Source organism: Lingula anatina, chromosome 5 (assembly GCF_051362555.1).
Source record: "Lingula anatina isolate TDL-2025a chromosome 5, LinAna3.0, whole genome shotgun sequence".
Classification (NCBI taxonomy): domain Eukaryota; kingdom Metazoa; phylum Brachiopoda; class Lingulata; order Lingulida; family Lingulidae; genus Lingula; species Lingula anatina.
Window position 1 is genome coordinate 15,114,879 of NC_141771.1, and position 13,637 is coordinate 15,128,515.

At 37.5% G+C, this 13,637-nt stretch overlaps 1 protein-coding gene across 1 annotated transcript in view; it reads left to right on the forward strand.

The window, feature by feature from the left end:
* The first annotated feature begins 11,459 nt into the window (after positions 1-11,459).
* LOC106179399 (corticotropin-releasing hormone receptor 1) overlaps positions 11,460-13,637 on the forward strand; it is a 53,684-nt gene continuing 51,506 nt past the window's right edge. Inside the window, exon 1 of the transcript XR_015334496.1 lies at positions 11,460-11,596. The gene's annotated coding sequence lies outside the window, so the exon portion shown is untranslated. The remainder of the gene's footprint in view (positions 11,597-13,637) is intronic.

The window sequence follows — 13,637 nt, forward strand, 5'->3', positions numbered from 1 at the left end:
GAAGGCAGGAGAATTGCGTTCGACGTTTTAATCCACTTCGTTATTTACTGTTAACTGTGAGGGGAAGAAGTTCAAATGAAATCACGCAATTTAAAGCCTGCCTTCGGAGAATTACATGTACGACTCGGAAATCATGACCTTTCCAATTACAAGGCCGCGAAAGGTATTAAACTAATGTTTTGAAAGCTGAAGATTTCAGCTCGAGGAGGCAAGCGCTCTTATGGAAGAACTGTTTTCATTTGACTACTTACATATAGGCCAAGTTAAAAGGAGGAGGGAAGAACGAGAAGGGTAATTCGGTAAATAAGGATTCCATTGTTTGGAGCTTTTTTTTCTACTGTTTTAGTGAATGGCCTCAGAGACAACGGGTTTACAGTCCTCGGGATTTTGCGGTCAACGTTTTTCAGAAATCATTTGGAGGAGGAATCAGTTTGAAGGGGTAATGCAGGAGTAAGGATGCTGATGCAGTGGAATTTTAATAACTGCTTCGATCATTTATGAGATGTACCCGTTACATGCATCTAATTTTAGCAACTGGTACAAACATCAAAATATCAAGGAATCTCAAAACCGTAGAGCATACTGCAGGAAGTCGGAGCACTTTCGAAGGACGGTAGTTAAAATGCAAAGGAACTGATTTTAAAAAGCTTGTGTACACATCTCTAAAAATTAAAATCAAATTTTAGAGGTCGTCGAGTTCAGTTTACTTGCACTACACCATATATGAGGAAACGGGTCATTTACGGGCTATAGCAAATAGGCACGTCGATGTCGGATATTCTGAATTTACTTATACGTGTACCTACTAGGTAAATGCATTTAAATTGACTTTCAAAAAATTCTATGAGAACCGACATAGAGACATCACTCTATCTTCGCACTGACGGGCCTCTGGAGAAAACACGGACAAAGTGCTGATAGCTGAACAATTGATTAGCCTTCTTGCCATTGACCCTCACTCTCTTTGTGATCAATTGGTAGTCCATTAAACCGTCACTCGGATTATCGGGAGCCATAATCGGATTTAGCTCACTTTCCCAGAGGGGATAGAACCCTTTTCATGGAAGGATCGTTATGGTATCAGTGGTTACCGACGCCTCTAGTTCAGAATATGGAAACTCGCTGTGCATAAAGGCAAAGCATGATGGTTTTTTAACTGACCGATGACTGAATGTACCTAGGGATCGCTGATGGTTTCCTAAATGGTTCGTTTGTCAGTCTTGGATCTACGCCCTAATCCAGCGTTCATCTCGCCTATTTCTGCACCGTTTCAAGCGAGCTACGATGATGATGGGTTCCACCGTGATAAATGCACTCTCAAAAGCAGGATGACTCTTTTCCTTGAATTTATAAGGATTTGCATTGAACAGTGGAACTAAGACAGGTTTTCGGCGTGTTAGGAGATTTTTCTAAAGGCTTCAGTTCTCTAGTAGATGGCACATTTGTTTTCTGAAGGATAGTTTTTATGAGGATCAACTTTTGGACTGTTCACTTGACCATATCCTCCCAATGACATTGCTAAGTTGGATGTCCCAGTAGACGTAAAAGGTAAGCAGGTTTTTTAAATTGCATGCCTATCTGCACTGATACCAAATAATAATAATAATAGGATAAATTATTCTTATTACCAAAATGCAACACACACACACACACACACTATAAGCCCTACCTTGTCCCCATATTCCTTCTTTCCAATATGTAGGTTGCCATTTTAGATGTATTTAGCCACATTATCGCTGCTTATAAGGGGGTGCAGAGGGTTGAGAACTCGATTGCATTACCTGTAAAATGTCATGCAAATACATATTTTTTTTTCAAATCAAAATATACTTAACCCCATTCCGCCCAATCAGCATTACAAAACAGAGAGAGAATGTTTTACATAAGTGCTATAAGATTTGCACCATGTTTTCACAAATTCTTCGTAGTAGGTAAATGAAGAAATGAATGAATGAAAAAAAAAACGCTTGGATGAAATCGCTTTAAAGCATCTTTAAGGGATTAATGGCTGCAATATTGGTCCTACAGATTATTTGGATTGAAAAAAAATTGCACAACTGATGCATTCCTATGACAGAGTATTTCGCAACTGTTGCATTGTGGCGGAATCATGTGGCTCAACTGCTGCAATATAGTAGTACAATCATTTCATAAGCACTGTACTAAGACTTTCACGTTATATTATATTATATTATATTATATTATATTATATTATATTATATTACCAGATCGTATATACGTCTCCAATATGTGTATAAACGCCTATCCTTCCAGTTGGACCGGTTTTATAAAGACAACCAAAATTCAAAACTGAAAAGTGATATCAAAATTACAGACCTTATATTTAAGCCAATTTGATACAATATAAATCAGTAGTGGTTCGATTGACTAGAACATTGTGCCTGTGTATAAATCAAATACCTCATGTTATACCGGTAGACTAAGAGACCATTCCCACAGATATTTTGATCGATCTATCTCCACGGGGAGTCTCATTTAATTGCTATCTGCTATCGGTGCGGCTGAGCGAGCAAGAAAGTTAATTACACCCCTATCTGTTCGGTAGGCGTGACAGACATTTAAGCTTCTTGAGCTGATAGCAATTTAGTGTGAACCCTCAGGGAGATAGGTTGATCCAGATGGATCGATCTAGGCATGGGAATCCAGTCTAATGGCCAATTTGGGTAAGCTTAATATCATACCAAATTTTAGATGACCAAAATATACGGTCTGAATACTACAAAGGTACATGTAAGATTAACTTAACGTCGCCACCGCTTGAGCCTAATATGTCCAATTTGGGTTTGACCTACAGCAGTAAACCCAACATAACGCCATGTTCTTACACTTGGATGTAATCCCTTTGATACAGAGTCGATCGTTTCCAGAAACCTACTCGACATTTCAGCGATCTTGTATATATATATATAATATATATCGTTTTAAAATAATCGAAGAAAGACAGTAAGTTCTAACACAGACAGCGTTGTTTACAACATTTAATTTTTATATGTTTTATCTTTTGCGCTTCTTAATTTGTATTTTTTTATGAATCATGTTGTTTGAAGTGAAATACTTTACAGTTGTCAAGATTATAAAGTCCCTTATCCGACCAGTGTTTCGGGTGACACAAACTTCGGAATTGAGAGGCAGAACACTGTAAACCGACTGCTTAAGCAGTATAATGTATACTGCATCTCAAATTGCTTTGTAAGTTTTGTTAAACATCCTACATTGAATTACACGCTAACGCTGCAGGTAAGTCCAAAGACCGGTTACGTTCTCTTTTAAATCTTGTTTTTAAGGAAACTTGATTAAAATTGATTTGTGCCAGACATCTTTCGTTTGTTACGAGTCTGACTGATTAACCGGGTTTTAATCAATGAATTAATTAAATAATTCATTTATACAACTGTACTCCTGTGGATGGGCAGTAAACCATGAATGAAAAGTCATTTGGAAAACTAAAAATACAGTTTATTTAACAGTAGTTTCAAGATCTGCTGTCGAAAAGCGGATATGTAATTCTGCTTACACCACTGACCCTCTTTTCGTTTTGATTGAGGACGTGTTCCAGTAAAAAAATTCTGTTCTATTTTAAGAAAGAAGCCATTTGGTTACAATTCTCGTTTCATGCAACTGTAATTCCCTCCCTTAGGGAAGGACAACCATCTTCGTCCTCAGACACACATTTTCCGTAATATGAAAGAGAGGTGAGAAAAATTTAGTCTATAAGACCTGCAAAAACTATTACTGTACTTTTATGTCTTTTTTGGTAACTTTTCTCATATCCACGAGTCAGTATCGGATGTATGTCTTTTCCGGTCAGGTTCAAGAAAGGTGTTACAACACACTGTATTGCTATTCTATCTAAACTAAATGCGAAACTAACTCAATTTGCTTGGTCTTTAGACTCAATTATCATCCACCTAAATATACGCTGGGAGGAACTCTGTTACCACAAATCACGTGATACTTATTTACGCCGGTAATTAAATCAGTGCGCCAAATCGCGTTGGTGTCTCCAAAGCGATAACCCTTTCGTTCTGGGTAAGAAAATAGCTTGTGAGACATCAAATTACTTGTTAAAATCTAAATATTAACCCAGATAATCAGGGTCAAATACGAAAACATCAGTACAGCATGTCGTTAAATAAAGTTTGATGAAATAAATGATTGAATTTCCGCTTTTTAAGAGTCGTGTATAAAGGAAGGCGCACAGAAACAATAGAAATAGCGATTGAAACAGTTGTTGCCCGCCAAGGTGATAGGTATTCACTTTGATCTTTTTATCTTCTACTTTTAATTTGGTTGTGCCAGTTTATTTATTTATTTACTTATTTATTTATTTATCACTCTCTAGCTTTTATCAATATCCGGTTGTCTTTTACATTACCGTAACATTACTTGGGAGTTAAACAGGGTAAATTTTCCTTCAGTGTATTTAGAATCGCCGTCTTTGTCATTGGAGTCAAGGGCATGAAATAGCAGAGCATCTTTCTTAGTTTACAGTCAATATATTATAGAAATGCATTTTTCAACATTATTTATTGATTTATTTCTTTTTGCATACACATACGTGATTGTAGCCAAAACTATCCAATTTACTTTTCAAAACGTTACTGTTTTCTTTTGTCTACTAACAGAGATTATTGGCAGTTTTAGTATTGTGCAGCTTGTTATCAGTGTGCTCACACATGTATGCATTTTCTAACCTCTTAGGAACTCCATGTAACAGGAGACTGTTTATCACTGTATTACATGTAAGAACCAAAGAAAAAAGGAGTACAATTTAATACCTTGGTAAGCAATGTACTTCAATATTAAAACACACACTTCCATCAACAGCTATTTTGACATAAAAATATTGGACACACTGTATAAATTATATAAGGATTATCTGGCAAAAAAAAAAAAAAAAAAAAAAGCAATGAAGACATTCTTTATAGCATAACCTAGAATGACCAGGTATATTCAATATATTGTACTAAGTCTCATAAAAATAGAGATCCTTATGTAAAGAATCAATGGTCACAGAAGTGATAAAATACAACAACCTTTTGAAATGAATGTCAAACAAATTAACCTATTTTGAAAAATCCAACACTATTTCAACTGTCCTACCCCTTCTTTTCTGATTGATTCCAGCATTCTCTTAAATGTTGCTTCCAACGCATCCAATAAACACAACTTGGAGAGCCATATAAGCACTACTGTGTTTTAGTGGTCTCAAATATTGTGGTAAACTCCAATAAATTTGGATATTGTATCTTCTACTTTTTTCTAAAAAAAGTATGAAAAAGAAGAAAGTTTTATCTTATTCATAACTAAAAGTAAGGAAGCGACAACGTGTATGGGTGTGACGCTGCATGGTGTCGACAACGATGCATAAAAACCTTAGCCGTGACGTCATATGAGGGAACTCGTCCTGTCTTGCCAGACAAAAAGAATGTTCTTGTGACATGCAATCTCATGAGAATGCTGTGATGAAAACCCTTTTCAATATCATGGTGCAGTCAACGACGACTCGATTACTACGTAAATGAGCCTTATCATACATGTATCCTTTCCCTTCTAAGACAAACAGATGACATTTAAAATGCTGAAATCACCAGTCAAAAATAGCAAATTGAAACGGCACTGTTCAGTTACTGCACCTCTCTCAGCTGCTACGAAATCTGGCCAATCAATACAAAGCAGCAAGAGACTCTCAAGCGCAACCCTCTTAAACACGCATAAAATAAACTCGTTTTCCATTCCAAGCAAAACTGAGAAAAAGCTGGTCTGTTTTTGCACACAGCATCAAGAATTTGGGTGGCCTTAGAGCCTGTCACGACCGTATTGTCCTTCCTAATTCTCCCCTGGGGTCTCGCCGTTGTGCCCGACGCTCACGCTCATTACGCAACGTAACAGTGCACTTTTCCCAGACGCATTTCTCGTTTAATGGCATAAGCGAGTAATGGGTCAATTATTCAGCATGAGGTTGGGAAAAAAGATGGATATTTTATTAGAACCATCCGTTGTTCTGTGTGACATTTTCTAAAAATGGGTATATGTACTTTTTGTGCTGGCAGATAGTTAGGATTAGAGAAGAAGCGTTCAGTTTACCATAGCAGTTCACAACGTTTCGGCATCGACATACCAGTATTTATTTGAACTTAGTTTCTTTGCCTTAAAGTTACGGTTCACAAACGTAAAATCTCTTTCCCTCTCTTTCTCCCCCTCCCCCTCTCTCTCTCTCTCTCTCTCTCTCTCTCTCTGTCTCTCTACCTCTTTCTCCCTCGCCATTTTTTTGGACAATTTCCTGTTGTGATGTGGGATTTTACTGAACATAGGTTCGAAAATACAAAAGGTTACCCTAGGTTCTAACTTCCTGCAGTTTGAATCCCCTCTGGCCATAACTGATGATGTATCAGGGCGACCCCGTCTAGTGGTAGCAGCACCGTGATAAAATAGTCTATTAAAATACCCAAGGCCCTGTTCACTTAGTGACTTTACCCCGAAATTTTGTGTTAACGTTTAGGCTTCAAAAATAGTAATAATAAATAATTTTAAAAAAAATCAAATAAATAAATAAATAAACGTTTAAATGGATGAAAAAATAAATAAGGAACTAAACAAGCACACCTTTGAAATGTATTTTGAAATGATTTACAGACTATTTCACTTTTCTTTTACTATTCTTCATTGAACACAGATTTAGTAATTTTTTTTTTGTTTTTTTTTTTTTTTTTTTGAAGATGTCACAGTTACCAGATATGTTAAATTCACGTTTAAATGCGTTATAAGTATTTATCGATTTTTTTTATTTCTGTCTGTGAAATTTCTTGTTTGAAATTTGGATATGCACTTTAGTACACTGCACATACATGTAAGGACACACTTGTTCAGCTGGTGCTGAAGTATAATCTTTTAGGCCGAGTACACCACCTCGGCCAGTGTTTTGTATAAATATAGATCGTGATAAACCCCTGCCATTAATAACAGCTCTAAGCCATTGATTTTATGATTGTGAGGATTGCTTTAGCACCAGGTTGGTCGAGTGCATTGCAACCCTCTCATTCCTATTGAACTTTGACAAAGGGCAAAAACAATGCTTTTTTCTGACAACGGATCCATTGTACCATTCAAAGCGCTTGATAAAGCTATTCTTTTCTATTCAGACTGCTGGCGTGATTTTTCGAAATGAGAGCTCGGTTACATTACAATTGTACTTGTGCTTCTTGACTTCGGGAATGGGCTGAATGATTTTTTTTTAATAATCACTTAGAATACCGAGGGTTTTGTTTTGACTTCTACACTCAAAAATGTTGATGTCATATTTAGTGTATTATTTTTGACGAGTCCGCTGATTGACAAAGCTTAGACCATCATCTTCCATGCTACGGACTTGAATTAGCCCTCTTGCAATTTTTGTCAACTTTAATTTCCACGAGGTATGACACAACTTGTTGCTTAATTGAGGGAACAATTGCTTTCGGGAAACATGCTAGGTTTAGAAAAATCACCCAAGATGTGATAGTGATGTGTTCAATAATATTTGCATGGGCATGGGTTTCACGTAATGCATGTTTAAGCGGCACTTTCGTTCCAGATGCAGCGAAAGCAGCTGAAGATAATTAATTTTTAACTCGCTCCCTGAGGGACAGCATTTTGACAAACAGTATGAATTCTAGCATTTCCATTGACTGAATTAGCATATCGGCATGATCAGACATTCATCCATTACATTAATAAGAGTTGACAACTGAAAGTCATTTCTTATGGACAAATGGCATTGGTCTTTTGGCTGCAACCAACACCGTTTGAAGTAAAGACATTTTAAGGCTAGACGTGCTTTTATACACAACATTCTCCGTCCTTCAGTAGGACAAACATATATTATTATTATTATTATTATTATTATTATTATTATTATTATTATTATTATTAGTTCGGGGGTTAGACGATCCAGGACGGTGCCATTGTTAACTTTTTTTAATTAAATGTACAATACGTTTCCTTTTTTCCCTTCTGTCTGTATGACGTACGTACGTGAATGCGGTCTTACTTAGTAAGAAGTGCCTATCCATGTTGTACCGACGCGGTATAGTAGACAGGAAAGTGATCAAACACTTCAGCCAAGATAAGTGGAATTCCGATACGGATATTCTTAATATATTGAGACGTCTATAGACAATACGAACGTGATTTTTTAAACAGATATACTAGTGCGCATGTAAATGCATTCAATTGATTTTGACGTTCTGTCAGAACTGAATAAAAAAGAGAAAAAAATAAAGAAAGGAGCATTAGAATAAACTGTAACCAACCTTTCGCAAATTGATTCGAAGCATTTTCTTGCGCCATGTCCCTTTACAAACGGTATTGTACTGTTTAAGTATTTGAACGTGTTTGGTTGTCTTATCAGTTTCATTAGCTCTGTGCTTGTATATGAAAACGCCATGAATCGTTTAAGCTGAGATTTCCTTAATTTTTAAGCAGGGGCAGATCCAGGATTATTTTAATGGGGGGGGGGGGGGGGGCGTCCGGTTTTTAGGAATGCAGACCGAAGATATGAGCCTACCCTCGCCCCACCCCTTTGGCGTGGGTTTCGGGGCCCGCTGAAGGGCCCCAATTTTTTTTATATATTTAGAGGGAGAACGGTGCCATTTGCTACGACTTAGAACTGTGATTCAACTATTCAAAATACTAATATCAAGAGGGGACCATTCGTGTGCAATTCAGAAATCGAAAGGGGGGTCAGGACCCCCTTGACACCCCCCCCCTTAATCCGCCACTGTTAAGTGTGTACTTTTAAACTATTCCGTTTTTAAGAAAATAATGTTAACTATCCCATTTTTGGTTTTTCATTTCGTTTTGTTTACACTGCATTATTAATTAATAAATTTATTATTTATAGAGAGTCGCTCTAAACATTTTGTTGGTACATATTTTGAATGATTTCAAAATGGAACTGATTTTATTTACTTGTTTATGTAGGCCTACATTTCTCTTTGCCCAACTGATTATTGATAGATATACAGATGAACACATGAAGATGAATATATTGAGTTCTGCTTGACAAAGAATTAGATGGATCAACGTTGTCATAACTTGATAGCGCATTATGATTTTTTTAGCTGTGAGTAAACGAATGTACGAAGGCTGGCCACGTCGATGATTTACAAAGCGTATAAATATTAACATTGCCCATACACGTTCCAGCTCGTTACCAATCCGAAGTGGTTGTGAGTATGTGTGTATGGTTGAAAGTGGTGGTGGGGGGTGGGGTAGGGCGTGCATTCACATAGAATTTGCATATTGAATCTGTCTGTTAAGTCGCATCTTTATATGGGTTACACAGTCACTGTCCGCGTAACCCGTTCGATTTTCACGGTGGGCCAGGCTCTAGCCCACGTTTCACAACGTACTTGACTGGGCTGAGCTAAGCGACTTAGTTGGGTCGACTACACTGTAGCTGACTCGGAGTGTTTCACAAAAAATCTTAAGTCTTACCTGTAGCTCGATGCGCTTACCGTAGTCAACGCCCGAGAAACTCTTCAAAATTAGGAGGTAGAAAATCCGGAAGTTTTTTTTCACAAGATATGACGTTTCATGGCGTCTCTCGACCCTGAATAATCCTTTATTAACAATTTGATCAACCAAAACAAAAGAAAAAAATGTTTGTTTTCAATATTTTGATTAGTTTAACTTGGATACAAGTTCAAATAAAAAGTAAAGATTTAGCTTGTCTTGGAACGATGCCTTCAGACATCTAGCGATCAAAAGTATAAACAAACCCGCGATCGTCTGGGTGATGGTGCATTTTGTTTATTATTAAAAAATTCAGTGAATCTCAGCAACATTCAAAGATTATATAAGACAATATATTGAAGATTTTGAGGAAGGTAGGCCCATGTGCTTTTGAATTTTTTGTTAATTAGGCCTATGTTCTCATTTATCAAGTTTTAGTTAAGCTCGCTGACTTGGGCCTAGCCTACATGTAAGAGCTATCGCCGACTACAGCTGTGGCAACTAAAAAAAAAAAAAAATAAATAAATAAAAAAAAAAAAAAAGAGGTAAGCTACCTTTTAGATTCTTTGTAAATCGGGACTTAGTGACGCATGGACTTAATTACGTTGGTAATCAAGCTCCTTGTCAGGGAATCCGATTTTTTTTTTTTTTTTATTATTATTATTTTTTTTTTTATGAAACGGGGACCTCGTTTCACACACACATAAAGGCTTACTTGACTAGGATTTCTATGAGAGTGGTTTAACGCTGTTCCTACAAATTCAGAATTTATTAACGTTGCAGGGCCAGCACGGCGTTTCTTGGGGGAAACTTAATAGAAAATATAGACAATTTAGAGGCTATAATGCAGAGAATAGACAAAAAACAAAAACATAATTTTTCGACGGAGGTATATACGCCTTCCTCCACCTCTCTCCGCCTTTCTCCGCGTATTCCTTTTTTTAAACACTTTTGCTAGCACCGTGATAACCGCTGACTTATACGTGCACTGATGAAAATACTAACAAAGTTTCAATATTTGGAACGACTGACTAAAACAATGATGCACGTCCTGTTAGAAACCATCCTAGTTACTTACTGATATTGTCATTGGCAAGTTTTCATTATTTTTATTCATTGTTTGGAGTAGTTTCAGGATATCGATTTTTCCCGTTATTTGCAGCTTATACATAAAGGATCTGGTTTTTTTCCAACAGGTTCACATTTTTACAACACCATTTTTACTCATATCCAGTCATCATTCAGCAGGAGTCATTTTCCGAGTTAAGCAGCCATTATCTCTTATCTATCTAACGTTACATATTCTGTTTTTCTGGCTGCAGTCATACAGGTTTTAAGATAACATGTTTCAGTTCGAACTGTAGCAGAACATGGCATTCGCTTGATTCTGTCTCTTTCTCTCTCTCCCTCCCTCCCTTCCTCCCTCTCTCTTTCTCTCTCTCTTTCACCTTCCACCCCCTCCCACCCTCTCTCCCTCCTTCTTCCCCTCTCTCTCCTTCCCTCTCTCCCTCCTTCTCTCTCTTTCTCTCTCTCTCTCTCTCTCTCTCTCTCTCTCTTCCACCTCCCCCCTTTTCCTCAGTAATTCATATACAATTCCTTATTTCCATCTGTGAACATAACGAGCAATGGTCCGATTCACAGAGTGATTGTAGCATCTTTAGGCAAGCTGGTTAGAGTTAAACGTATCCCCCCCCCACTGAATCAAGTCATGAAACCGTTTTTATGACAACCTTTCTGAACGCGCCCTAGCTTCACTTCATCATTTTAAAACTCGCAAATAGTCATCAAGAGAACCGAGGCTTGTCATACTCAAGAAGGATTTATTACACGCTAGTTCTCTCTCGCGCGACCATAATGCCTTCGTGCATGCGAACATTAAAGGAGTCTTGCCCCGCAAAGAGCAGCTACTTATCAGTGTAATATATCGAAACATCTCTTTCTATTCCGCAGATGGTGTACTAAACGGAAAAGTGGTGAGAGGAGAGGAGAAGAAACATAAGGTGTGGAGGCAGTATAAGCAGTGCAAAGAAGCCAGTGAAGAGAGTTTCAAGAGAAAGCACAGTCTCAACAAAGGTCAACGGTGAGTAGCAACCGGCCTGCATATATTTTTTCTACATCATTATTTGTGGTGTCATTCAAGGTTATTGTCGTAAACAAAACAAGTCACAATTCTTGTATGGGTTTTGCTAATTATAATTAAGATCGCAAATGAAATAATTATAAATAAATCAATAAGTCCGGAGGAGGACCGAAGGAGGAGGATTATTTTGGCGACAGCAATAAAAGTGAAGGAATATGGGTATGCATGAACATGATTTGAGATGAAACTCTGCTTTTATGAGCAATAGCGTCACCAGCAAAAGATAGAAGCTTTATTTTTTTCAGTGTCTCCCTGGCATTTCCCAGGTGTAGAGTGCTACGACAAATGTTCCGCATGTTCATAATCATTTGTTCCCTGAGAATTTATTTATGAATACTTTTCCTGCTTATTTCAGTAAGAAAAGTCACAGATGTATTGTTTGTGATATTGATCATAATTGTCGTCGTCTGTCGGAAGTGATTTTGCAATACCTTTGATCTGACTACTTCGTCTTTGAGAGAAACATCAGTCTTTGGGGGGGGGGGGGGGGGGGCGGGGGCGCAAAGTGAGTCATGTGACCCTCTTGCTTGGAAGTTAACACCTTTAATATCTTCTCTACCCCTAAAAATACAGCATAAAAAGCAAAACGAGACAATCAAGAGTAAGTTTCATTCCTGTGCGCTACTTGTCCCAGTTAAATATAGATTTTGGTCTGTTTTTATTTGCTTAGAAAAAAGATCTAAGCCCCTGACTTAATTAAACAAAACCCTGGACCCACCTACCGGTATGTTCTAGGCCTTGGTATCAACACATGACTTACGTCTTCGAGTCCCATAGATTATAATCACAAAAAAAAATCCAGGTTTAGAACTTGGCCTGACTATGTAAATAAAACCAGACCTATTTTATGACCACAAATGTAAAGATAAACAAGATGGGTGAGTTAAAAAAGCCGTTAAGGTGCGACGAAGGAGTGTTTTATCCTTTCCAATTTTCTAAAAATAAAACCGACTTTTCATAAAATTAGACTTATAAATACCAGTTGAGATTGAATCAGCAAGACATCGCTTTTATCACTCCGTGACAAGGGTGACAACTACAACGCAAAATGAATGCGGGATTTTCTAGTTTTCCTAGTACCTATCCAAATTACACCCATGAAGAATAAAAACACATAATACATTAAAGTACATTTGCGGTTAACGCCCCTTTGATAAAATAAACAAAACAAGACAAAACAAAACAAAACCAAAAAGAACACCATTGGGTTTGAATAAGGTTCGGCGGATTGTTCTCTAGTACAGTTGATTATTTTGCGTTTGCAGGAAAAAAATATACGGCTAGGAAGGGATGTGTTGACAGTTGCAATTAATGTTGATTATTCACAGTTCTTTTAGTACATGCTTGGATGACTGGGTCCAAGGTGCACGCGACCTAAGGACAGCGGCCTACCAAGGGGAATCTTCACAAAAATGTATTTACTTTATTTTGGAATATAAGCCCCAAGTTTTGGTCTGCTTCCATTTGGGATTATCCCCGAAGACATAGCTGCAAAGCCCAGTGATCCCTGAACCATATCAATAGTCAAAGCCAGAATCGACATTTAGTCCAGGAATAATGCCATTTTCTGAGGCTTAGTCAATTAAAGTCCACATTTTTGTCAGAAAAAAAGACGCCGCCTCCCTTGAAATTGCTGGATTCAGACCTTGTTTGCCTATCACATGGGCAAGGGAACGGACTCTAACGAACTGTCGGGTCATGATACATATCAATACACGCAATGCTAATTCGAGAGTAGTTTTATGCTCCGCTTCACAGGGGGTCATGTAAGTTTAAACTCATATACTTATAATTGCTTGGATTTACTTTATGAATCGATTTATATGCGGGCGCAGGTTGTTAAAAGTGCATTTTTTAAAAACAATATAAGATATGAGATAATTTTCAAATATATCATTAAATTGGCATGAGTCTCTCTCTCTCTCTCTCTCTCTCTCTCTCTCTCTCTCTCTCTCTCTCTCTCTCTCTGTGTGTGTGTGCT